This window comes from Alligator mississippiensis, chromosome 7, assembly GCF_030867095.1.
Source record: "Alligator mississippiensis isolate rAllMis1 chromosome 7, rAllMis1, whole genome shotgun sequence".
In the NCBI taxonomy this organism is placed as follows: Eukaryota; Metazoa; Chordata; order Crocodylia; family Alligatoridae; genus Alligator; species Alligator mississippiensis.
In genome coordinates this window covers 77,448,358-77,472,227 of record NC_081830.1, presented here as the reverse complement: position 1 = coordinate 77,472,227, position 23,870 = coordinate 77,448,358, and the positions used below count along the sequence as shown (strand labels likewise).

Sequence of the window (23,870 nt, the reverse complement as noted above, 5' to 3'; positions counted from 1 at the left end):
AGTAGGACTGGGGGAGCTTTGGGGAGCCTTTAATTTTAATTCCAGATTTGGGGGGGATTTTATCAGACACTTTTCAATTTTTTATCAGGAAAAAAACAGAATCCCTGCTTATCTCTACCTATTTACATTCTCACTGATATCCTACCACACTTTTAGCTTCTCTCATTCCTTGGAGTCTCACACCAGCCAAGATTTTCTATGCCTGACAAAGAGTGACTGTGCCCGAAAGCTTACTAAGAACTTTTTTCCAACTATTTAGTTGGTGTAATAAAAGATATCACATCTACCCAAAAAACCTTGCTTGCCTGCAACAACTGAGACATTTTACAGATAGCAAAGTACACCGGGACTGCATGATCGCTCACAACTTCCTTCTGGGAAGAAACATTACTTGAGGATCTGACATTTATAGGACTCATTTACAATTCCATTTCGTATCTTTACTAAAAGCATTATGATTCTACTAAAAATATTAGTATAACACAAGGTAGTTCAGGTGACTGACAAAAGTATTAAAAAAATAAAAAGCCTTTTCCTGGGTCAGTTCTGGCCTGGGCCAGCAATGAATAAAACTCATAATTAAAATGTCATTACTCTGTCTAATGGCCATTCAGCATTTGTGCGCAAATGAATTGCTGGTCTCAGTCCAGGTAATAGTGTCCACATCACAGAAACACACTGTTGCAACAAGCACATTTTTGTTGACTGTGGTGAAGAACCAATCATTAAGTGGGCACTGAGACTAAGTTCCTGTGAAGCCAGCCCTTCTGGAAAAAGGCAGGATATCTGGATGACCGTCTTCAAGTACCTGGTTTATATATATGGACAAATGTTTGGATTTACAATGAGGAGTCATGGGTCTTAGGCCCCCAATTTTTCAGGGGCTCCATAAACATTAGTGCTGGACTGTCAGCCATGGAGCAAGGGCCATGTGTCTGCCATTGTTCCTTATTCTTAGCCTATTCATTGTGTGCCTATCATTCTGAAGTAATGTTGCTGTCAAAGGTATTAGAGAAACTACAGACGACAAACAATAGTGGATTGCAATAGTGGACCAGCAATTTCATGGGCTTCAACTACAGCTGTCACCTGAGAAGAAGATTTACAAGAGGATTCCCACACAAAGCCATCTGCAACAAAGCCAAAACTCATTTTGGTCCTGGATAGATTTGTGACTGGTGAGTCCACAGGGAAATTGGCTACCTCAGTGTTACTTCAAGTGACATTTTTTAAATTCTAAACCAAAAAGTGGTAAATGTGGCTGAGGTAGAAGAAAGAGAAAAACGAGCCCTATTCCCTTCCCCAATACATGATTAAAGCCCCTTCCTCCCTCATACCATACATCTGCACTCCAAGTCCTTTATCAGTGGTATTTTTTTAATGGGATAAAAACAAGTCCTCCTTACACCGTTTTGACAAGCTCACTGTATTCAGATTTCCACCTTACTCTGGAAATATGACATTCAGAAATGGATTTCCGGATTTTGTTACTCTTAGTGATGATGATGATGATGATGATGATGATGATGATGATGATGATGAATTGATGGGTTTTTTGTGCAGCTCTATAGTTATACTAGCTTACAGTGGCTGCCACAACTCACAACCATCTGTAATGAAAAATATACTTTAGTTTTGGCGCAGACTCGCCAGAAGTCTTCAATCTTCATTGAGCGCAAGTGTATTTTTTTTGTATTTCCTTCAAGGCAAAAGTACACCACGTTCTTCGTCAATTTTAAATTCTAAGACAAATACTTTCACTTCCAGTTTGCTTCAACTGAAATCATCACTGAGAGACTATGCAGCCCTGTAGGAGTTTTATTACATAAATATGCCATCTAGAAAACCTATATGTTGTTCTACAGGATTATTTTATAGCCCCACAGTATTACCATGGTGAGCTGTAAATTACTATGCAGTCAGAAAAGATTAATTCATCCCTCTTTGGAATTAATATGCAATACTAAAGGATTATGTTATGGTCCTCTTTAATTACTTATGATGCCCTACAGAAACAGAAAGATACAACTCTAAAATATCAGTACATTTATGTTTGCAAAACGTTGCTTGCCTGATGTAACATTTTCATATGAGACATTATGCCACTACAGTCTTCCTTTGCCTTCTGCACTTCAAGTTTTTACACAGGGTAAAAATCTTAATTACAATTATATACTAAATTAAAAAAAATTAATCTGAGTCATTCCCAAAAAAATAACCAGGCACAATAAGCAAATACATTAAAAAAGGTTTTAACTTAAAGATATATTTAGATATTATTTGCAGTGGCATTAAGGGCCTTGGGTGAAATTCTGGCTCCCCTCAAGACACGGAATTTTGCCATTGACTTCAAAAGCAGTAAGATTTCACACCCTGTTTTTACAGCCTAAAGATAAAGGGGGAAAAGAATGGTGATCAGTGATTGTTTATGGGTGGGGTGTTCAAAAAAGCCTAATGATCTATCTAGTAAAAAGAACCAGAACAACCATTTGTGCTTTTCACCACTGCTGCTCAAGTAGGTATGAGGGCATTCCTGTTTTGAAATAGCTCCCCATTTAACAGAACAATGTCTCTGTAAATAGGACATTCTTATTCCAGAATGAAAAATATCTACACGTACTTGGATAGAGACAAGTAAAAGAGTTAATTAAACCCATCTAATTATTTTGATTTCAGTTAGGATTGAGAGAAATCTTAATGTAATTAGGGACCCACATCTAAGTGAACAAAAATAATGGGATTTTAACATATAATACCTTCGTACTCTTGAAAATTCTCTCTCACCTATTTGCATTACAAGAATGTGGATCAGTTACTGGTGTCCATTGTGTTAAATGGGGACAGTTCCTGAACCACAAATATGCAATAACCAAGCATAACGAGCAGTAAGAGGATGGGAGGATACCCAATACAGTTCATAGAGCGACACACACATCTTATGTATACAATTTATTAAAAATGCATCCTGAGAAGGAGGTTGTTCAAATATGCTGTATTAATGCAAAGGAAGAAATCAAAATAATGTAAACTTGTAGCAATAATCACTATTGTTGATTAAGTGAAATGCCATGTGTGCAAGGAGAAAAACAAAAATATTTCAGGCAGTGCTAATACTTCTAATTACACTTCCCTAGAGCCTCCTGCTAACTGGACCATCAGTGTAATATAGTGATCACAGATCATTCCCTCCAGCCCCTTTTAACTATTGTATATCCTGCTGTAACCAATTTAAGTCACTATTTATTTTGGCCTTATTAAGTCAGAGCTTGTCTTAGATCATGAGGATCTTTATGACAAGATTTCCCTACCTAGCCCTTTAAATTTAAATTATAAAAAAAAAAAAATTAAAAGGTTTCCACATTAAGCTACTTCACTGTTACGTTTTGCTTCATTTTTGATGGCTAATCTGTCTGAATATCATTACACGTGTAATGGCTAAAGCCAATAATGAGATGGTTATCAACTAAGCAAGTGATTTGCAATTTTGTCCATCCCACTCACATCCAAAGAACAATCAAGTGGCTCAAATTTGACCACCGTGTCATGTTGAAGAATGACTAAGGTGTGTTTTACTTGGTTAATCCTCTCTGAATAACCAATTACCTGAATTCAACTCATGGGGGCATCTACACATGCACACTTAATGAGCATTAGCCCGATTTAAGGTGCATTAAGGGTGCATGTCTACACATGTGCGCCCTTAATGCACATTAAAAATGGCAATTTAAGGCTATTTGAAACTAAACTTGAATGCCTCCATAAAGCGGGTATCAAATTTATATGTGAATAGTTAAATTGCAATAGTGAACATGTAAACACCCTAATACACATTAATGAGGTTGTGTGTCCATTGACTTGGGGCTAACTTTAGTCCCAAATCAGTCCACACACCTGTGTTAATGAGCATTAAGCACGTGCAGATGCATACCTAACTCGCCTTAATGCGCATTAAGTTTAGGCGCACTTAAAAGCACATGCAGACACACCCATGCAACTACAAAATAAACAACTGCAAATTGTTTGTTAAAGTTGCTAAGGTATGTGTTATGTGTGACCTCTGTTTCTATTTCCTGTCAGATTATTATAAAGTGACCACCTTTTGAGTAGTACAAACTGGGACACAGTCCGGGATACTCCATAGATCAGTGGTTCTCAGCCTCATCAGACTCAAGGCAACCCCCCATAAAACTTTTATGAATTGAGTGGCACCCCATTTCAAAACCTATTTTATTTTATTTTACTATTTTATTACTGGGCCAACCTCTTTGCAGAGGCGTAGATGGTAGGGGTGGAGGAGCAACTAGGCAGGGAGCAGGTGAGCCTGCCCTTATCTGCTCATCTCCTCACATTTGAAGCCTGAGCCTGATTTTGTCTGCTTGTCTCCTCACACCTTGCTCATCCTTATGCTTCCTGCAGCAACCCTTCAAAGGATCTTGTGGTATCCCAGGATACCCTGGCACCCCGGTTGAGTATTACTGCCAGACCTCCATAATTAGTAGTAGCCTGTAGACCACTTCTGTTACCAGTTAACATAGCTTCCTTAGGGAGGTGCTGTGGATGAGATGATGAACTCTGGCTCTCAGAAGACATAGCAGGGACAGTGGTATGTAAATGTAGGAAAAAATCTTCCCAAATGGGGACTAACTGAGGAAGAAACCCTCCACATTTGAGACAAAATCAGCATTTCAGGGACTCTCTGGGGATCTAGCTCCAAAACTTAGAACTGTCCTTGAAAATCTGGGATTGAATAGTCACTTTAATTTACCCTGCCTTCTACCCGTCTTCAGACTAACACAGCTCACTACCTCACTTTAATTTATACATTCCAGGCTAAAAATGTGACATAAGAATACTGAGTTATTTAAAATAATATGAAAGCCAAGAAATCCCCTTAGGCTAGAACGTGGTTAAAATAAAGGCCAGATTCTGATCACTTTAATCAAGTTGAACAATGCCACATTCAATGAGTAACTCTGTGGAAGTCAAAGGGTGTTCATGGGAATAAGGTATATTCACTATGATTAATGAGGTCAGACTCTGTCCACATTTGAACCAGAGAGAATTCTGAAGTTCTCGTTAATATACAAATTTCAATAAAGTACTGAAAGAATTAGGAGGAAAACTCACAAAGGGAGCCATCAATAGAATTGAAAATAAAATTTAACTCTTGCGACCCCTTTTCCCCATCTTCCCTTTCCTACTGAAGCAACTGCTTCTCCCAAAAACAGCTGTATTTTTTTTCTGCTTATATTGCACCTCAGTGAATTGAAATAAATAGGTTGGGACCCTCATGAGAAGAGAAATGACATCCGTTCTTAGAATCCTAACAGAAAAAAATACCCTGCTGACTCTTTGAACTGGAAGGGGGAATAAAAGCAAACAAGATAAATCATAGAGTTTAACTCTGTTACTTAAAGAATTCCCCTTTCAAAGCCTGGACAGACCTATTTTTATTGCACATTGGATTTTTTTTCCTTTGTTCACAGACCAGCTGAGAATATATATTTCCATGATGGCAAACAACATGGAGATTCTAATGAGAGATGCCAAACTAAAGAATCATGGCAGGCATGTTTCCTGGAGTCACAGCACTGTTGGGACTAAATCTTATTTCCTCCCCTCACATGGCCAAGTGGCACTTACGTGGTCACAGAACTGCAGAGTTTTATGGCCAGCTTGGATTATACTTTTACTTAATGCAAAACATGAGCTCACTGTAGGTGTCCTTACCAGAAGTAAAACAGAAGGGGCAAGCCCTGCAGCCTTTTAATTCAACAGTTTAGTGGCTAGGGTACCAACCCAAGCAGGAGGTGAGCCAGGCTCTAGGTCCCAGAGAAAAAATACCCTGTTTGAACCTGTATTGCCTGTTTCCCAGCACAGCTCTCTTATCATTAGGCCACAGGCCAGACACTGCACTCTCCAGCCCTCCTTCATAGATGGAAATATGAATTCAGAATACACACAGCTTTCCCCCTTCATTCTGACTAGCTGGGACAATTCAATTTCAGTGTAAATCAAGATAACATTGTGAAGCTAAATATTATTTTGTTAGGAAATTCACAGATCAAACTTTGAGCTGCTGCAAATGTGCCAAATCATATTTTGCAATGTCATGGTACTACTCAAGACACTATAGAAGAATTGCCTAGATTTCTTGGAGCAATATTTGTTCATATTTTATGCATTGTTCCATTTATATTTGCATCAAATCCTTTTACTGAAATGTTAAAAGTCAATGTTTTCTCAGTTTTGCAGTGGACTACATTGTACATTATAGTAGGGGTGGCCAACCTGTGGCATGGGTGCCACAAAGTGGCATGGGCAGCCTGTGTGTGTGGCACGTGGCAGACTGGGGAGGGGATACGCCAGTGGCAGATAAGGCAGTGAGCAGAAAGAAGAGCACAGGGTAGGAAGTACCAAAAAAAAGAACAGCAGCTTGGTCAGGAAACACAGGGTGAAGAGCAAAAATCTGAGTGGACCAGACTGGGTAAGGGGCAGAGACAGGAGAGGGTATAGAGCAAATACGTGGATTCCTGCCAAAAAGGTTGGCCCCTACTACATTATAGTATTTTCATTTTTTTTTTTTATTTCTACTTCTTTACACACTGATCATCATATTAGTTTATCAACCTTTACTGTGGTTAATTACATTAATATTTCATCAAGCTTTGCATTGTAAGACATCTTCTCTGACCTTATTCATGCCTCATACCTCAGATTTTCTTACAATTTAAAAGGGAAAAAATTATGTCAGGTAATCCACTAGCTCAGATTATGCGATTCCTCTGTTGAGAAAGGGAAAAGTCAGTCCAAAGACTTGCATGGAACACTCAATCCAGCATGTCTGTCTAAAAGAACAGTTTCAAGAAATATTTATAAGAAGAATAATGTAATGTTTGCAATAAAATCAAAAACTCCACATAGGTGTCATAAACACCCTAACAGTAAATCTTTTTTCTAGGATTTTTAGGTACTTAATTCAAATCAATCTAAAACTCCCTTTGTGGGAATTCACAGTAGGGTGACCGTCTTTTTAAAATGGAAAGGCGGGACACATTTCCACCTCTTCTCTCCCCCATCTCCTCTGCCAATGGCATGGCCAGAGCAGAGCAGAGCCAAGTCGGGCTGGATGTGGGCTGCCCACTGAGGGCTCAGGGCTTCCTGCCCTACTTCCTTTCCCCAAGAACCCCACACTGGCCACATGCCCCCTGCCTTCCCAGAAGCAGTGTGGGGTCCAGAAACTGTGAGTGGGCAGAGGGCGCCTCACCGTGGTGACATGGCCAGTGCTGTGCTCCTGGGGGAGGAAAACATGGCAAGGAGTCCCAAGGCTTCACAGGGCAGCCCACATCCGCCCCTCCACCACGCACAAATCTATGGGGCACATACCTACCTATGCCCCACCCCCACGAGTCCAGCCAGTGGCAGGGAGCTACCAGCCCCCGTCCCATGGACATACTGCCTGTGGCTCCATTCTGCTCCCCACCCCGGTCCCAAACCCTATGTGCCACCCTGGTTGGGCACTGCCCCCAGCCCCTGCTGTACTCCCTCCCTCACTGTGGAGGCCTCAATCTGCACTCTCCTATCCCCCTTGATCCATAGACTTACCTGTAGGGACTTTCTCTCCGCACTGCCAGACTATATTCCTAGCCACATGCATGTGTGCAGGCATGCACGTACACTTGACACCCAGTGTGTCCCGCTCCCAGCAGCCCCAAGCAGCCTACAAGGGAAAGCCTGCTGATTCCCAAAGCCGGATCCCTGCAGGACACTGCAAACCCAGGACAAATGCTGTCCTGTAGTCATCCAGCCCGGGACTGGGACCTGATACTCCCATTCTAGGACTGTCCCACCCAATTAGGGATGGGTGGTCATCCAACATCACAGTGAGAGAACTAGAAAGCAGATTGAGCTGCAAAAGTGACACATCAGTATCTAATTCTAATTGTGTAGGAAAGGCTGAGTTTTTCTCCAGGGTAAATGCACAAAAATATCAAGTTATCTACATATTAATATGTAATTTCTCTGCTTGTATATACAAAAGTGAAACTAAACAGGCTGTGTTCATTGTCCAAAGCTATGAGGTACAGGAAACAAAAACTCATTAGCAGGTACAGTGTTTACCACTTCAGGAGAGAAGATCCTGTTTCCTTGGGCAATCTAATTGCCCATTGTTGTTTTTGATGTATATAATCTAATGTTCTGCCATTCTTTTTAAACAATCTACCATGTTATTAGTAACGCAGGTATTTTTTTATTTTTACTATATTTATTTTCCTCTTAATATCATATTTTTTTAAAGTCTGCTAGAAAAAGGGAGATGGACAGACGGACGTCTCTTTTCCACACACATACACAATGTCAATGATAGATCTCACACACATGCACATACTATGTTAAAAGTAACCTTTCCAAATAGATACTTTAGATTTATCCATAGAAATTACTTGTAACAACTCTTAATGTTGAGTATGAATTTACTACTTGAAACACAATAATAAATAAGCTCTTTTCTTGATACTTTTATTTGAAGGTTACAACCTGTAGCTAATGTACACCATTTCACTTAAACTTGACTCCTAGAATAACACAAAAACAAGAAAATACACTTCATCCTCTTAAGATCAAATTTATTTGTACCATTATATGGCTATCAGCTGCTATAGAAACAACTATCTGAAATTCCACAAATGTAAATGAAATTCTTCTTATATAACAGCTCAAGCAAAACTTTTTTTTTTTACTATTTTTGCAAAATGTAAAGCACAAAAAGGAAAATAACTATCTAGACACCTTCCTGTATCAAAAGTAATGACAGCTTAGATGTTCCTTGACATGGTTTCAAATGTTCTTTCAAAATGCATTATTTTATGCTTTTTCTGTAAAAGGCTTTAAGCTAATGCCCCATCATATTACTTTTTTAGCTAGACAACAGGTTTAAACACACACACTCAGAGTATCCTGCCCATTCTGGAATATTTAAATTTGAGGAAAAGAATATCAACAGTTTAGGAATATAGTCAAGTTCCATGGTAACAAAGAAAAAGTATAGACATGTGATTTTATATGGATAGTACTACTGTTTGCAAAATCTTCTATATAATTATCATCATGCATAAATATTTCCTCAGGCAAGAAGCTATGAAACCGAACTATTGTGCTGGTAGCACTTACAAATGAGGCTCGTTTCCAACAGCTTCAGTATGCACATGTTGGTAATACTGTCTTTTGTGCACTCACAGCAGAGGAAAAGACTTTCCACCGACAGCTCAAACTGGTGCACACATATTAATAAAAAGGTCACAGTCTGAGGGCTTACCCTGGGTCAAATGAAAGAAGCCCAGGACCATCAAAAGCTATTTCCAATGTCCAGCTGAGAAATCTGAAACAGAGAGTAACAAAGACAGTTTGTGACAAAGCTGACACACAGTCCTCTAGAAGGAACAAAATCAATTGTGACATTTTTCATTTATTTGTAAATGCCTCTTTGGCAGTACACTCACTCAAAACGACAGTTGCCTCTTACAGAATAGAGGAGGTGATGGTAAAATAGAGGAATCCTGACAGTTGCTTTAATGAGATTCTGCATTAGGACCACTCTAACATTCCCCTGCACAGCCAAGGAGCATACCTTTCACTTTCAATCTTGTGCCCCTCCTAATTTGGAAAGCATTAACCCTATGAAAAAACTGAACTCAGCCTTCTTGTATTGGCAATAAGGCTCCATTTCCTCCTTCTCTCCCAATCTCATCTTTCCCACACTGTAAGAAGGAATTCCATAAACAGTGAATAGGTGCAAATGCGATGGACCAACCATTAAGTTTCTACCTCCCATTCATATTGTGTCTTACCATCAAAGCCACAAAGGCCCTGAGAGTGAGGTATTATTATTCTCAAAGTATCCATAAGGGTAATAGAAAACAGCTCCTTATAAGAAGAACTCTACCTAGTGCGGCACTAAATAACTTGCTGCTGAAAAGTGTCTGCAAGAATCATCAGCAGCAATATCTCCATTATTCCTGACTATTTCAGAGTTTTGTATTGTACACATCCTCTGTTTCTGTAACTGATTGCACAAATGTATTCCAAGTTTAACAATAAAGAGATCTGGTTTGAGCTTTGTTTAGTCTGACTTATCTTTGGTTTGTTAAAGTAAGGTTACCTCCACACCTCTATTTAGTGTAAACCACAAGGTTCACCTTCAACTAGACTCCCCGTCTCCCCATCCACATGGATTCAGCACAGCATGAACCCATTCTAGGGGAGCCCTTCTAGGAATTACTCTACCCACTACTTGTCTCTCCTGCTTTGTATGGCTTGAATTATGGATGGTTGAGACAGGAAGTGGGGTGCAGAAGACTAAAAGTCAGGAACAGGAAAGTGTGGGACTTGTGGGCAGACTTTCTCTGTTCTCAACCTTCAGCACCTTGGTGAGCTCTGCACACCCTGGGCAGGAGCATGCAGGCAGTGGACTCTGCCCCAGCTCTGGACCACACTGGCACTGCTGCAAAATCCCAGCTCCAGCCCCAGACCAACTCCCCACCCAGTCATGCACCCTGCCAACGCTGCTAGGGCCAGTCTCCATGTAAACCCTAGCCCTTCACTGTCCTGCCGCACCGCTGCTGGGGTCTCCATGGAAACCGAACACAGCAAATCAGGCAGGGGCTGCTGGGTAATGGAGTCCAGGCGCCATTCAGATCCACCCCTGCACTAAAGACACTGGTAGAGTCTTTACTGGTAGAGTAGGACAGGAAGAGCTAAACCTCAGATTCTTAAGTTTAATACAGTCTCTGAGGCCAGGCCAGACTCTAGGCATGTGTCACGCTTAGGGATTTTCACTGAAGACAGTTGGCAGGTATGGCCTTGAAGTCAGCCATAGAATCAAAGGATATGCCTACACTGTTACATAGGTTACTTTATGACATAAACCTAAATAAGAAAATGGAGACTGCTTTCCTGTACTTATCATACTGACCCCTGATCTTGCTGTCCTTACCATCCTTGAGATGTCTTGGAAGATAGCAGGATACTCTTACATGACTAAGAATTACTCATAGAAGTAAGGGCTGAAGAGTTGAAGATCAAAACTTGGCTCTTTTAGGACCAAAAATACCCTATTTACTCAAATCCAATGCAAGATTTTCACCTCAGACAGTATGAGGGGGAGTCTCATCTGAGATCTGAGTACCTGCCTGGGGCAGGTGGCAACTCAGCTCTGGCCCCAGACTCAGAGCAGAAGCCAGAGCTAAGCTGCTGCCTGCACTGGGCTAAGGTAGCTCCTGCGGCAGGGGAGGAGGCTTGCTGCCAGGGAAGCACGGGGGAGACCTACTTGTGCAAATTCAGGGGACATCACGCAACTTGCCCCGCAACCAGTGCCTGGCTCCTCAACCTGCTCCAGCTCCAGCCCTTCCAGACCTGACCTGGTCTGGCCCAGAGTTGCTGCCACTCTACCTGCCTGGAAGAATAGGGCTGGGGTCAGGCCAGGGCTGTCAACCACTGCCTTCCCCAAAGATGGAGCGGAGCAGAGCAGAGTAGCAGAAAGTAAGCAGCAGGGGGGTGGGAGGTTACAGGGAGTGGGGAGAGCAAAGGCAGGGGAAGCTTGGACAAACAATTTGGGAGGAGTATAAGAATAGTGCTTAGGCATGCAGGAATGAAGTCAGGAAGGCCAAAGCACAACTGGAGTTGCAGCTAGCAAGAGACATGAAGTACAAGGTAACAAGAAGAGTTTCTACAAGTATGTTAGCAACAAGAGGAAGGTCAGGGAAAGTGTGGATCCTTTATTGAATAGGGAGGCAATTTAGTGACAGATGAGGAAGAAAAGGGTGGAGAAAAATCAATGCCTTTTACCTTGGTCTTCACAGACAAGTTCAGCTCCCAGACTACTGCACCAGGCAGCACAATTTAGGGAGAAGGTGAGCATCCCTCAATGCTGAAAGTACAGGTTAGGAACTACTTAGAAAAGCTGGATGTGTACAAGTCCATGGGGCTGGATGCAATGCATTCAAGGGTGCTGACGGAATTGGCTACTGTGATTGCAGAGGCACTGGCCATCGTCTTTGAAAACTCATGGCAATCAGGAGTGGTCCTGGATGGTTGGAAAAGGTCAAACATTGTGCCCATATTTAAGAAAGGGAAAAAAGAGGATCCAGGGAACTACAGGCCAGTCAGCCTCATCTTAGTCCCTGGAAAAATGATGGAGTAGTTCCTTGATGAATCCATTTCTAGACACTTGGAGAAGAATGTGATTAGGAACAGTCAGCATGGATTCACCGGGGCAAGTCATGCCTGATCAACCTGATTGCCTTCTAAGATGAGATAACTGGTTCTGTGGATGTGAAGAAAGCAGTAGATGTAATATACCTTGACTAGTAAGACTTGTCATATCGTCCCCCACAGCATTCTTGCAAGCAAACTGAGGAAGCATGGGTTGGATGAGTGGGCTGTAAAGTGGATAGAAAGTTGGCTAGATTGTCAGGCTCAATGGGTAGTAATCAATGGTTCGACGTCTAACTGGCAGCCAGTATCAAGTGGAGTGCCCCAGGGGTTGGTCCTGGGGCCAGTTTTGTTCAATATCTTCATTAACAATCTGAAAGATGCAATGGATTGCACCCTAAGCAAGTTTGCAGATAATACCAAGCTGGGGGGTGTAGCAGATATACTGGAGCCTAGGGCTAGGATTCCATGCCACAGGCAAATTGGAGGATTGAGCCAAAAGAAATCTCATGAAGTTCAACAAGGCCAAATGCAAATTCCTGCACTTAGGACGGAAGAATCCCATGCAGTGCTACAGCCTGGGGACTGACTAGCTAAGCAGCAGCTCTCTGAAAAAGGACCTGGGGGTTACAGTGGACACTAAGATGGATATGTCAGCAATGTGCCCTTGTTGCCAAGAAGGCTAACAGCATACTAGGCTGCATTATTAGGAGCACTGCTAGCAGATCTAGGGAAGTAATTATTCTGCTCTACTCTGCACTGGCAAGACTACAACTGGAATACCATGTCCAGTTTTGGACCCCTCCACTACAGAAAGGATGCAGACAAGTTGGAGACAGTCCAGTGGAGAGCAATGAAAATGATTCAGGGGCTGAGGCACATGACTTATGACAAGAGACTGAGGGAACTGGGCTGGAGAAGATTGGAGAAGAGAAGACAGAGGATTTGATAGTAGGCTTGAACTACCTGAAGGGTAATTCCAAAAAAGATGGACCTTGACTTTTCTCAGTGATGACAGAATAAGGAGCAATGGTCTCAACTTGCAGCAAGGGAGGTTTAGGTTGGATATTATGGAAAAAACTCTCACTAGGAGGGTAGTAAAGCATTGAAGCAGGTTACCTAGAGAGGTTGTGGAATCTCCATTCTTGGAGGGTTTTAAGGCCCGGCTTGACAAAGCATTGGCAGAAATGATCTAGTTGGGGATGGTCCCGCTTTGAACAGGGGGCTGGACTAGATGACTTCCTGTGGTCCCTTCCAACCATAATTTTCTATGATTTTAGGATTCTATAGGGAAGCGGGCACAGGCATAGTGGGGCAAGCTGCAGGGGGAAGAAGGGGTGGAAGGCAGGAAGTAGAGGACAGGCACAAGCAAGGGGGCAGGGGAGACAGGCAGCGGTGGTCAAACAGGGCAGGCAAGGGGCACGTGGCAAGGGGGCAAGCACACACACCAAGGGGACAGGTGGCAGCGAGGACAGGTGGTAAGAGGACAGGCACAGGCACTGGCGGGCACAGGGCAGGCAGCAGGGTACAATGCATGGGGGGGACAGGCAAAAAGGGCAAGGGGTAACAGTCGCACCCCCTCACCCCCCACTGGTGCTTTCCCTGCTACAGCAGTGGGAGGGTGAATTTAAGATGACCTTCCACTAATTAGATTCTATATATGGAAAATTACAGTTGAAGTGGTCTTGAAATCCAGTAAATACAATACTCATAAGCAACACCATACTGATTACAACACAGAGATTACTAGGAAATGCAATCCATGTCGACTGCTACTCTTAAATTTTCTAGGATGTCTGTATGACATCCACATAATATTCTCTCCCTATATGCTCTGTATTCTTGTTTGACACCTGAACAGCAACACACCTACACCCACACACCCTAATACATTTGCAATAGTGAATCCTCTGTATTCTCTTTTTCTTAAAATGATATGCAAAGGGAGAAACGTATTTCATTCCAAGAATTAACTGCTCATTTATGATTAGGCTTGGCGGGATTTAATTTTTTATCGGTAAATGTCAATAAACATTGATTTCACCTCACACTCACGGACAAAAAATATTTCCATCGTTAATAATTGAAGACAGGAGAAGAATAGAAGGAAGTCACAGGCTGGCGTATAGAAGGCTGGTCTCTAAAACAATGAGTGGCCTAATGACCCGTCAATTAACCAATTTGTTGCTTGTTCATAGGTGGGAGGACAGGGAAGTGAGATGTAAAGAGGTAACAGGCTACTTAAGTCCCTGGGGGCTACATGAAGGGAGATGGGGGAAGGAGTATTCAAGCTGGATGGGAAGCAGTGGCAAGGAATTCCTGATGCTTGAGTGGGACAACTCAGCTAGAACCAAGGAGAGACTGTAAAAAGAAGCAAACGGCCTACTAGTGAGACTGGTATGTGGAGAGAAAGACTCCAATTAGAAAGGATACACTTTTTGGTGTTTTCTTGGCTATTTTGTTGGGTTTTTTGTTTTGTGGGTTTTTTGCCATCCTGGGGGCAGAAATCTTTATGTTCTTAATTTAATTAAAAATTGATACAAATCAAAATAAATGCTTTAAAATAGACATCGATATTATCTGTTAAAATTACTTTTAAAAAATTGAATTCTGCCAAGCCTACTTATGATGTATAAAAACAGAATAGATTCTTTAAAAAAAAAAAAAAAAAGCGTTCATAATACTAGGAACCTGATGCCCAATAAAGCACAGGTTTTAATTCAAGTGCTAGACCTACTTAAAGATACACAACTAGTTACTGTATGACACTTGCACATCTGCACTGTACATATGTGATATTTGCAGGGTATCAGGAAACCAGTGCTGTCCCTCCCTCCCTCCCTTCAAGGGAGGGAGAGCAGAAGATCGAGATACTGGGTGTCCTCTCCATCCGAGAGAAGTATATAACCACTCAAGTTGCATCAGGAAAAAGGAGATCCACCTGGCAGGTATCTGATCAAATTTCTTGTGGAAGAGAGAGTTTTCATTCACAAGAAATCCCTTGAACAGCTTTGTACTCTTTTTGTGCTGAAGGAAAAGAATTTCTCTTGGCATAATTGTAATACCCATTCCCAGCCCCCAAAAATTAGCCTTCACATTTATGATCATCTCTTGTCAAGTATTTTTCCTTTAAATGTCATGCTGAATATTATGTACAGTGGAACCAGTAAATGTTATGATCTTTTAGCTTGTATGATTCCTGTTGAAATTAAAATCAACAGGTGAAAGCATTTCAGGATTGGACCTATACTCTCCTCTTGCCAAAAAAAATAAATACAAATTTCAAAGAAATTTGGTACATTTCATGGAAGTTTCTTGTGGCTAATACCCATTCTCAAAATTCAAAAGACATTTCATATTTAATTTCTAGAGATAGTTAATCTAGCAACCTTTTCTGCTTTCAAAGAAAATGTCAAAGGGCCAGATTCTGACCTCCGTTTCAGCATTGAAATAATACTGAACATCATGGCAGTTACTCTGCCTTTAGTCTGATGGAAAAGAGATCTGAATTTGGCCCTGGGGAAGACTGCATTACAGTACACACAGGTGAACCAGAGGCACAGTGGAGTAATACTGACTAGCATCACAATCTAGAAGGTATACAGGTTTCCCTAGCTTTATGCTGGTTCTGTATGTGCAAATTCACTTTTATGAGACAATCCTTTTTATACCAAAAATTCATTATAATCAAGGTTCACTCTTAGACGGTCGGTGTAATGGAAGCCCACATTCTGATGCTTTGTGTGCTGCATTGTGGGAGTGATGCACACCAAAATAGTCTCCTGTGTGGCTCTGTGCACCTCGCTCGTTGTCTGTGACGTTTCTGCAGTTGCCACTCCCATTATGGTAACATGCACCACCACCCTGTGCTTGTGTGCACTGTCTGCTGTTGGCAAGTACCAAAATTGCCTTGTAAAAGTGGTAGAAATGGGTCTGGGGGTCAGTACAGTCAAGGTCTTGGAACGTATCCCTATTTGTTACATTGGAAAGTAGGATCTCTTTATGGGAATTCGAGTTATGCGCCCTTTTCCACAAACGTATGTACAGCATAAAACAAGGGAAACGTGTATAAATTTTAATGATGTCACTCATAAAATCTACATTTTAATGGTTACAAAAGAGAGCTTACAAAGAAAACACATAAATCATTCAAGAATGGTGTTGGATATCTGCTAAGTTAGTTTCAGAACTAACAGCCTTTTCATCACCAAATAACCAGAATATGCTTTACTTATATACACCTGGACAGAAGAAAAGCAACACACCATAGCTGAAATAGTAATTGGCGAAAAGAATAATTCATACTATGAATATATTATTTTTCTCCCAACAAAATAGCTACAATCAGATTCTAGTTTTCTCCAGTTTATTCATTATTTAAGTAATATTTTTTTTTCTGAATGGTTACAATTTTGTTTTTTTTTAAATGGGAGCCACGCAGATTGGTCATGTAAAATCCTATGATTATTTTTGTTCTTTGATGAAACAAGCATGTAACACCTGTTCAGATAAATTCCAAATTTAGTTTCTACAAATCCCCGAAATGAACCTTTACATCAGCAACCCTGATCGGTTTCTGGAAAGTAAACCTGAAAAGAGACATGGACATAAGTGAAACAAGTTCATTAAAAAACGTATAAGAATAGTCAGAGAATTATTTTCACAATTTGTTGAATACAAATAAGCAAATATTATTCCATCAGGGAGAAGGAAAGTCTTGACCAATTGGTATTAACTGTTATAGCCACTTGGCAGAGCATGCTCTTTGAATCTCTTCACTTCCTTCAGCCAGACCACTCTCCTTAAATTCCAGCTACATTTCCCACTCTGTGCAGTGGCAGGAACATCTGGTCTTTAGAAAAGAAATAAAAGCTACAGCACTTCTTGTGTTTCTAGGAATTAATGGCTATCAAGTTTATACTTAGGTTTCAAAACTATTTTCAAAATGCCTTGCATCCAGTAGCTCCACAGTAGCAGCTCCTAGGAACTCAATGAATATGAAAAATAGGCCTACATCGCTCTGAGATGGAGAGGGTGAGCTAGAAAAGAAGCATCAGAGGCAGGCAAGACAAAAAGGTACTTGGCATGCCAGTGCAAGCTCCACCAAGTTTGTATGTGCAACTTGCCAGACAAGTTGCTTGTCACACATTGGACTCCTCAGTCACTCAAGAAGCTGTGGTGGTACCCAGTAACCCACTAAAGGAGCAACCTCTACGGTCTCCCGAGACCAATGGCTGCCAATGAATGAGCAGCTCCTGGGAACAAAACGTATATGAAAAATGGGAATGCCTCTTTAGAAGCATAATTCTGGGGTTTGAGTTTTGAAAACAGTGCGAGAGAATTTGTTTTAAAATAAAGAAGAAAAAATATATGTGCTTTGAATGCCCTCTCATATAATCTAGTCTTAACTATCATTTGCCCATGTAAAAATATCCAGAGATTTTATGTTTGGTGTTTACATTTCTGTGCATAAAAATTAAATACTAAGCATGTAAATGCGTGCGCGCACACAAACACACACTCGTTAGATTATATATTTGTAGAAATTCAATACAAGCTTCGACGAGCTAAGAGTAATTTCCTGCATATTTACATACTGGTAGCATCATGGCATGTTGATGCAGGCTGGCCAGAAAACAAGGATCTCATTTAGGGTGGAAACAGATGTTGTCCGATATCTCATTTGTACCACCATAAAACAAAAAATATGGTGGTACAAATGGTGAGTTAACAGACGTCGCTACCCTTTGTCATGCCACAACAACGGAAAATCAGCGGCGTAAGAAAAGCGAGTAACAGACTGCTACTTTATTGTGGCAGATGTCTATTAGCTCTGTGGTACAAGAGTAGAGCAGCCTGAGCTGCTCCTTCTCTCCAGCCAACCCAGAGCTCCTCAAACCCGTAGAGCACCTGTCTGCTTTCCCTGCTTACAGAGTCACCCAAGGGAATCTTGGCCGTCTTTCCATAAGGGAAATTTGGCTTCAAATCACAGGAGTGAGCCTGGCTGAGTGGAGAAAAGCCCTGTTTTCCCTGCTTGGCCAGATCCACGCTCCTCAGCAATTGCGGAGGATGGGTCTGGCTGAGAGCAGAAAGCAGAGAGATCACATCACCCGGTCCAGCCTTATCAAGGGTGAGACAAAGGGTAATCTTTGTTTCACCCAATGAAGTAGATGAGCTGTGCTGTGACATACCGCAGCACATCAGATCTACTTCATTCAGCAAGGTCTATCTCTAGGCTTAGTGGAAAACTGCAGGGTTGACATTTCTATTCATTCTGCAATAAAACAAAATTACACCTTTGGAAACTTATGTACATGTGTGTGTGTGTGTGTGTGTGTGTGCAGGCATGCACACACACACCCCTCTCTGACAGGGAAAGACAAAGTGAATTCAGTATAATGTGGCACTGAAGGAACTCCTTTGGGATGTGGAAGACTAAGGGAATGTGTAGAGAAACGGGGGCCCTAAGTTGAAATGGTGGGTTTTAAAAACACCATTTCAATTTAGGGCAAAGTAAACCCCCATGTCGTACACACACTCGTGCACTTACCTGCCGCTCCGGCAGCAGGGAGGGGAGGGCGAGCTGCCGGTAGGTGGAGCAGTCCCTGGGCTGCGACAGGGGAGAGAGGGGAGACTGGTACTTCCCTCCCCAGCAGCTGTGGCCCCCACCAGGCAGGCACCCGGCTCAGGCAGTCCCAGGGAGCACTGCAGCTGTGGAGGGAAGCACCGGACCCCCGCACAGCTCAGGCAGGCAGGCAGGCTCCAGGGACAAGGCAGGCAGGCTGCTGCCAAGCTGCCTGCACGGGCTTCCTGCAGAGCCCCTGAGCTGCACAGAGCCCAGTGCTTCACTCCGTGGCTGTAGGGCAGCAAACAAAATGCACTCCTTGGAGGAATTTTAGTTTGCTGCGCTCCAAGTCATTTAAGGCGCATTATGATGCCGAATTTGCTGGAATTACTGCACAACACGTCGCTGGCGCATGCCAACACCTACACCATTAAAGTGGTGCAAAACCATTTAACCCGCTTTAAAGTGTCGTGCACACATGCCCCTTGTTTTGTCTACACACAGCCTAAGATTCAAAGTCCTGCTCTATACAATTCAGAAGGACTTGAATCTCCCACATGCCATGGAAGTGTCCTTCCTAATGATCAGGCTATGCTTACATAGGTTCAACTTCCTTTTCCCCTCTAGCTTTGTCTAAAAATTCTACCCCGAAACCGCAGAAAGAATTTTAGTTTTGATGAATACACTGAGAAAAAAGAAGATCAACTCAACCATTGACTTGACTTACTTGTTACCACACAGAAAATACTTATGAAGAAGTTAGTTAAAAATGCATGCCTGATATACATGCCCTGTTTATACCTTCCTAAATCTATCATTAACTAACAGGGCAATGTGCAAGAAAAGGGTGAAAAATGGCAGGATGATAGTTATTTCAATATTATAGCTAAGAATAAGGGTGTTATTAGTAGAATCTTGTCTTAGGTTAGGCACAGAGTCCAACTATTCCCTTCCATGCACCCAAGACAATCACTTAGCAGCTAGGAGTGTACATCACAAAAAAATTATTCTTTTGCTTGCAAGTTAGAGTTACCAGAAAACACCTTAACAAACAAAATCATTTAAAATGACAAACATTTGGCTTGCAATGCAAGTAAGCTGTGCAAATCACATGATATTTATGGGCAGTAAAAACCCCATTTTCATACAACCACAGATTAGACCCACATAACAAGCGTAAAGTGCCTGAAGCAATACAGTTGACACATATGCTATGGTAGCCCTGGTGGAATAGGTACTTTGAAAATGTAAAATGATGTTTTATTCATGTTTTCCTCTAATAAATCATTGCTAATGCACCAGTGGGTTGCACTGCCACTCTTCTATCCTATGCTCTACTCATAAAGCTAAAGGATGAAACTGAGAGGTTGGGTCTTAAGTTATCATTTTTATTACTCTAATTGGTCTACAATTGCAGCCATACTTACTATTGTCCCTATGGGCCAGCTATTAATACAGTATATTTTAAATGGCCTAATAGTTAAAATGGTGACTTTGGGCTAATGAGCACCATAAATATTGAACCCTGACATTCTTTTGTTATTTAAATCTACAAACCATTGCATGAGCTGAGCTGGATTTCACAGAACTCAGCAAAATCATGTTGCTGGAGTGATCTCTCCTCCTTTTTCAGCAAATTCTGTACCTACAACCCTCCAGCTACCTGAGAAAATGCCTCTTTCTTTGTGTAATGCCATTGCACTTGCAATTTGTGGAGATAATGCAGCAAGCAAACCATTTGTTAATGGGGGGAACACACTGAAACACAGCACTGTGTGAGGAATCTTGCACTCTGCAACTTTCTGATCACCTGAACTCCATAGTGTTGATCTTCAATGCTTACTGCAGGCTAATTTCTTCTCCAAATGTAGCACTGACAACTATTCCTATAAATGGAGATGGCATTTGTTGGCTCGATTGTTGGGGCATTTTTTGAGGGAAAGACAAGCGGAAAAGATAAATATTTTATCAATGGTATTCAGCTTATCATTTAATAAAGCCACAGAACCCTGACTGAATAACATCATACCGATTCAAAGAAAAATAGATAAATGGAGTTCGAGAAGAGACCCTCATAACAGTCATTTGACCTTTCTGCTGAAACTAACAAAGCTAGAAGACAGGGCCTCATCCGTCCCGTTCATGTTGGTGGAGACATTTATACCGACCAGGCATATCACGGACACATTTTATTTGAAAGTTGACGGAGTTTATACAGGGCAATGATCAAATGTTACACAGTTCTCGCTACTTTAAACTAAATTTTAAAACACCACAATATTTTAAAACAGCAGTATAGCTCTTACAGGTTCTCTGTACAATTCCCAGTTCCCTGAGCCTGTCAGTCCCTTTTAAATTCAGCTTTATAAAGAAAAATCTCAGTGTCTGATTTACAGTAACTTCAAACTATAAAGGGCCTCTCACTAAAATTTATGTCCAACTTCTAAAGTTTCCTTCATACCTTCTCTCAACTTCAGGATTTTTTACCTGTAACCTTAGAACAGGGGTCAGCAGCCTTTCAGCAGCATGGGTCAGAGCTTACAATCAGCTTTCAGCCAGCTGCCCCTGTTCACTCCTACTGCAGATTCCTGACCCCTCTGCAGTGCAGCGATGTGCCCCAGATCCCCCCTGCCAGACCTGACTTGCAGGCTAAAGGCTGCTGATCCCTACCTTAGAAAGGCTGTAAAGTGTACTTGTAAATAATACCACAATTTGCTAGTAGCTTTGCAATCTCTTATTTTCCTGAGGAAATACTTTTGAGAGAAAAAAACTCCTTAAACAATGATTTAAGCATGAATGTAACAGTGAACTTTAGATAAGACACATAATAGTGCTGCTGCAAGATATGACGACTTTCCCATGGGATAGAAATGACCTGGCAATACAAAAACAGCAAAGTCAAAAGTAAGGTATAAGGTGGGGGGGGATTCCCCCCCACCCTTGGATGGGATAAATATAATTTCTCATGGCAGTGTATATCTCTCTTAAGCCTCAGGTGGTTTTAAGTTAATGAGATTAGTTCCAGCAGGAGTGAAATCCCACAAGATAGGATTTATATTTCATTGGTTTTCACTTCATCCAGCAACTACAGCATAGTCAATCTTTGTGTCACTCTGTTATCATCCTGGTTTGGGACTTGTTCTCAAACTCAAACCAAGCTAAAGCAGCTCATGACTCTGACAAAAGCTTAGGCAACATGCAAAGGGCATGTTTAAATGTTTGGAGAAAAGATGAGGGGAAAGGAGAAATACTTAATCTTTCTCACAGACTGTGATTTTTATTGTAATATTATACGTGTGTGCACGTGTGTCAATATGTTACAGCTTTATTGACAATGTCAATATGACGTGTGTCAATGTTACAGCTTTATTTAACCTGAACAATGAGAATGTGACAGAAGTTAGAAAACTAATTAACATTATTAAAGAAAGAATTTTTTTTGGATAATAAAAATGAGGTGTTACTTTTACATCAATGTTAAGAACGGAAGAAGCAATTTTTTTTTTTATTAGGTCACTAGGAAAGTAGACATGGAAAGGTTTGGAGGACTGGTAGCAACCCCACTAGGATACAAAGATACAAATCTTCCAGGCCTCCAACTTGGTTCCTATCTGGAAGCTGCACATAGGCTGACAAAGAACTGTGCTTCACTCCCATTCCCAGTCCTGTCCACATTGCAAACCTACTGTTGTTTGTGCGTCAATTCAGTCTCACCAGTAAGGCTATCTTATAATAATCCCAGACACTAGCATGGCTCTGTCTGCTATGAGATATTTTTTACTCCATGGCCAGAATGAGATTCACTGAGGAAGCACAGTTCGGGGATTCTTACAGTTTGTACCACCAATGAGTTACTTGTGATACATAATTCCTGGACTTCAGCCTCCAAGCCATTAAGCTGGCACCTGTGACGAGCAATAATTTTGCTTGAAAAAGGCAACTTTATGGCTAAAATCAAGGCCAGATGATAAAAACAATTTGTAGGTATTAAGCCTCCTTAACACGGTGGCATTGTTCCCAATCAGAATCACTGAACATTAATAACTATTAAGCTAACAGCTCAACATGCAGCAATTACAGTTTGCTAACAGAATATTATTTTTAATTGTGAATATAACCAAGAAAACAATTACAGCAACAACAGCCCTAAATACCTGGGACGAGGCTGTATGTGGAAAAGCAAGTGCTATATGGTGTTCTTGGACAGCTCTTTCCCTATGTGGTACAAGAATGAAGAGGAGTGCTTCTCTTTCAAAATAAAATGCAAGGGCATCAATATAATGATCTTTGCTCAAGTCTTCACAACAGTTTCAGGCTTCCTTCCAAGCAGCAGCCTGGTTAAAAGTATATACCGGGAACACATAGAAAGATCTATTTTTACTAGTCCTTAAACCTCAAAATATGAAATAAATCCATTTTCTAAGCAAAGGAGAAATCTAGCTTTCCAGAATGGCCATCTCCAGACTGTCACAGAAAAAGTATTACTTACCTCAATTCCAATGAAAAACTTTTTACAGCACTGTACTTGACTTTTTCCTATACTGCCAGACCATTCTCTTTGTATTTTTTTCATTCTCCACCCCCTGTTGGTGCCTCTTCCCTATCTCAGGCTCCTGCATACCATGTAGTAGCCAACTGTCTCTTGTTACATATGTCAAGTTCAATATGCTTCTAACAGGAAAATGGCATATTTTATTGCAGTCCTCAGCTAGTACAAGTCTATAGAGTAAACCACCAAAAATGAAATACAGGAGTAAGTTTTCAGAACAAAAGAGGCCTATTTTCTCCTATGTACAGGCTCACTGGGCTACTCCTCAATTAAGGAGTATCAGCTTTATGCAGCTGAAATGGGCCAATGCTAACTTAGACAAGCGAAGGAAGCGGTGGCCAGTATCTGACAACAAACACACTGAAAATCCAAGTCTAAGGACATGCAACCTGATTGGTGACTGCATGTAGGCTAGCCCAAGGTGCTGGAAACGTGCCCACCAAATACTGAATTGCATTTTGAAAGCTCTGACATAATTTTGAGGTTGCAAGCTGTCATATCAAAAGCGGAGGCTGCCTGACCAAAAATGCATGCCACAATGCTTCT

General features: G+C 41.4%; 1 protein-coding gene across 3 annotated transcripts in view; it reads right to left on the bottom strand.

Moving 5' to 3' along the window:
- NAALADL2 (N-acetylated alpha-linked acidic dipeptidase like 2) overlaps positions 1 to 23,870 on the bottom strand; it is a 1,094,482-nt gene that overhangs the window by 1,023,479 nt on the left and 47,133 nt on the right. For 2 of the 3 annotated variants that reach the window (XM_059731159.1, XM_059731157.1), the window contains exon 3: positions 9,317 to 9,379. The exons of the other annotated variant lie outside the window; for it this stretch is intronic. The gene's annotated coding sequence lies outside the window, so the exon portion shown is untranslated. The remainder of the gene's footprint in view (positions 1 to 9,316; positions 9,380 to 23,870) is intronic. 3 annotated transcript variants of the gene reach the window in all.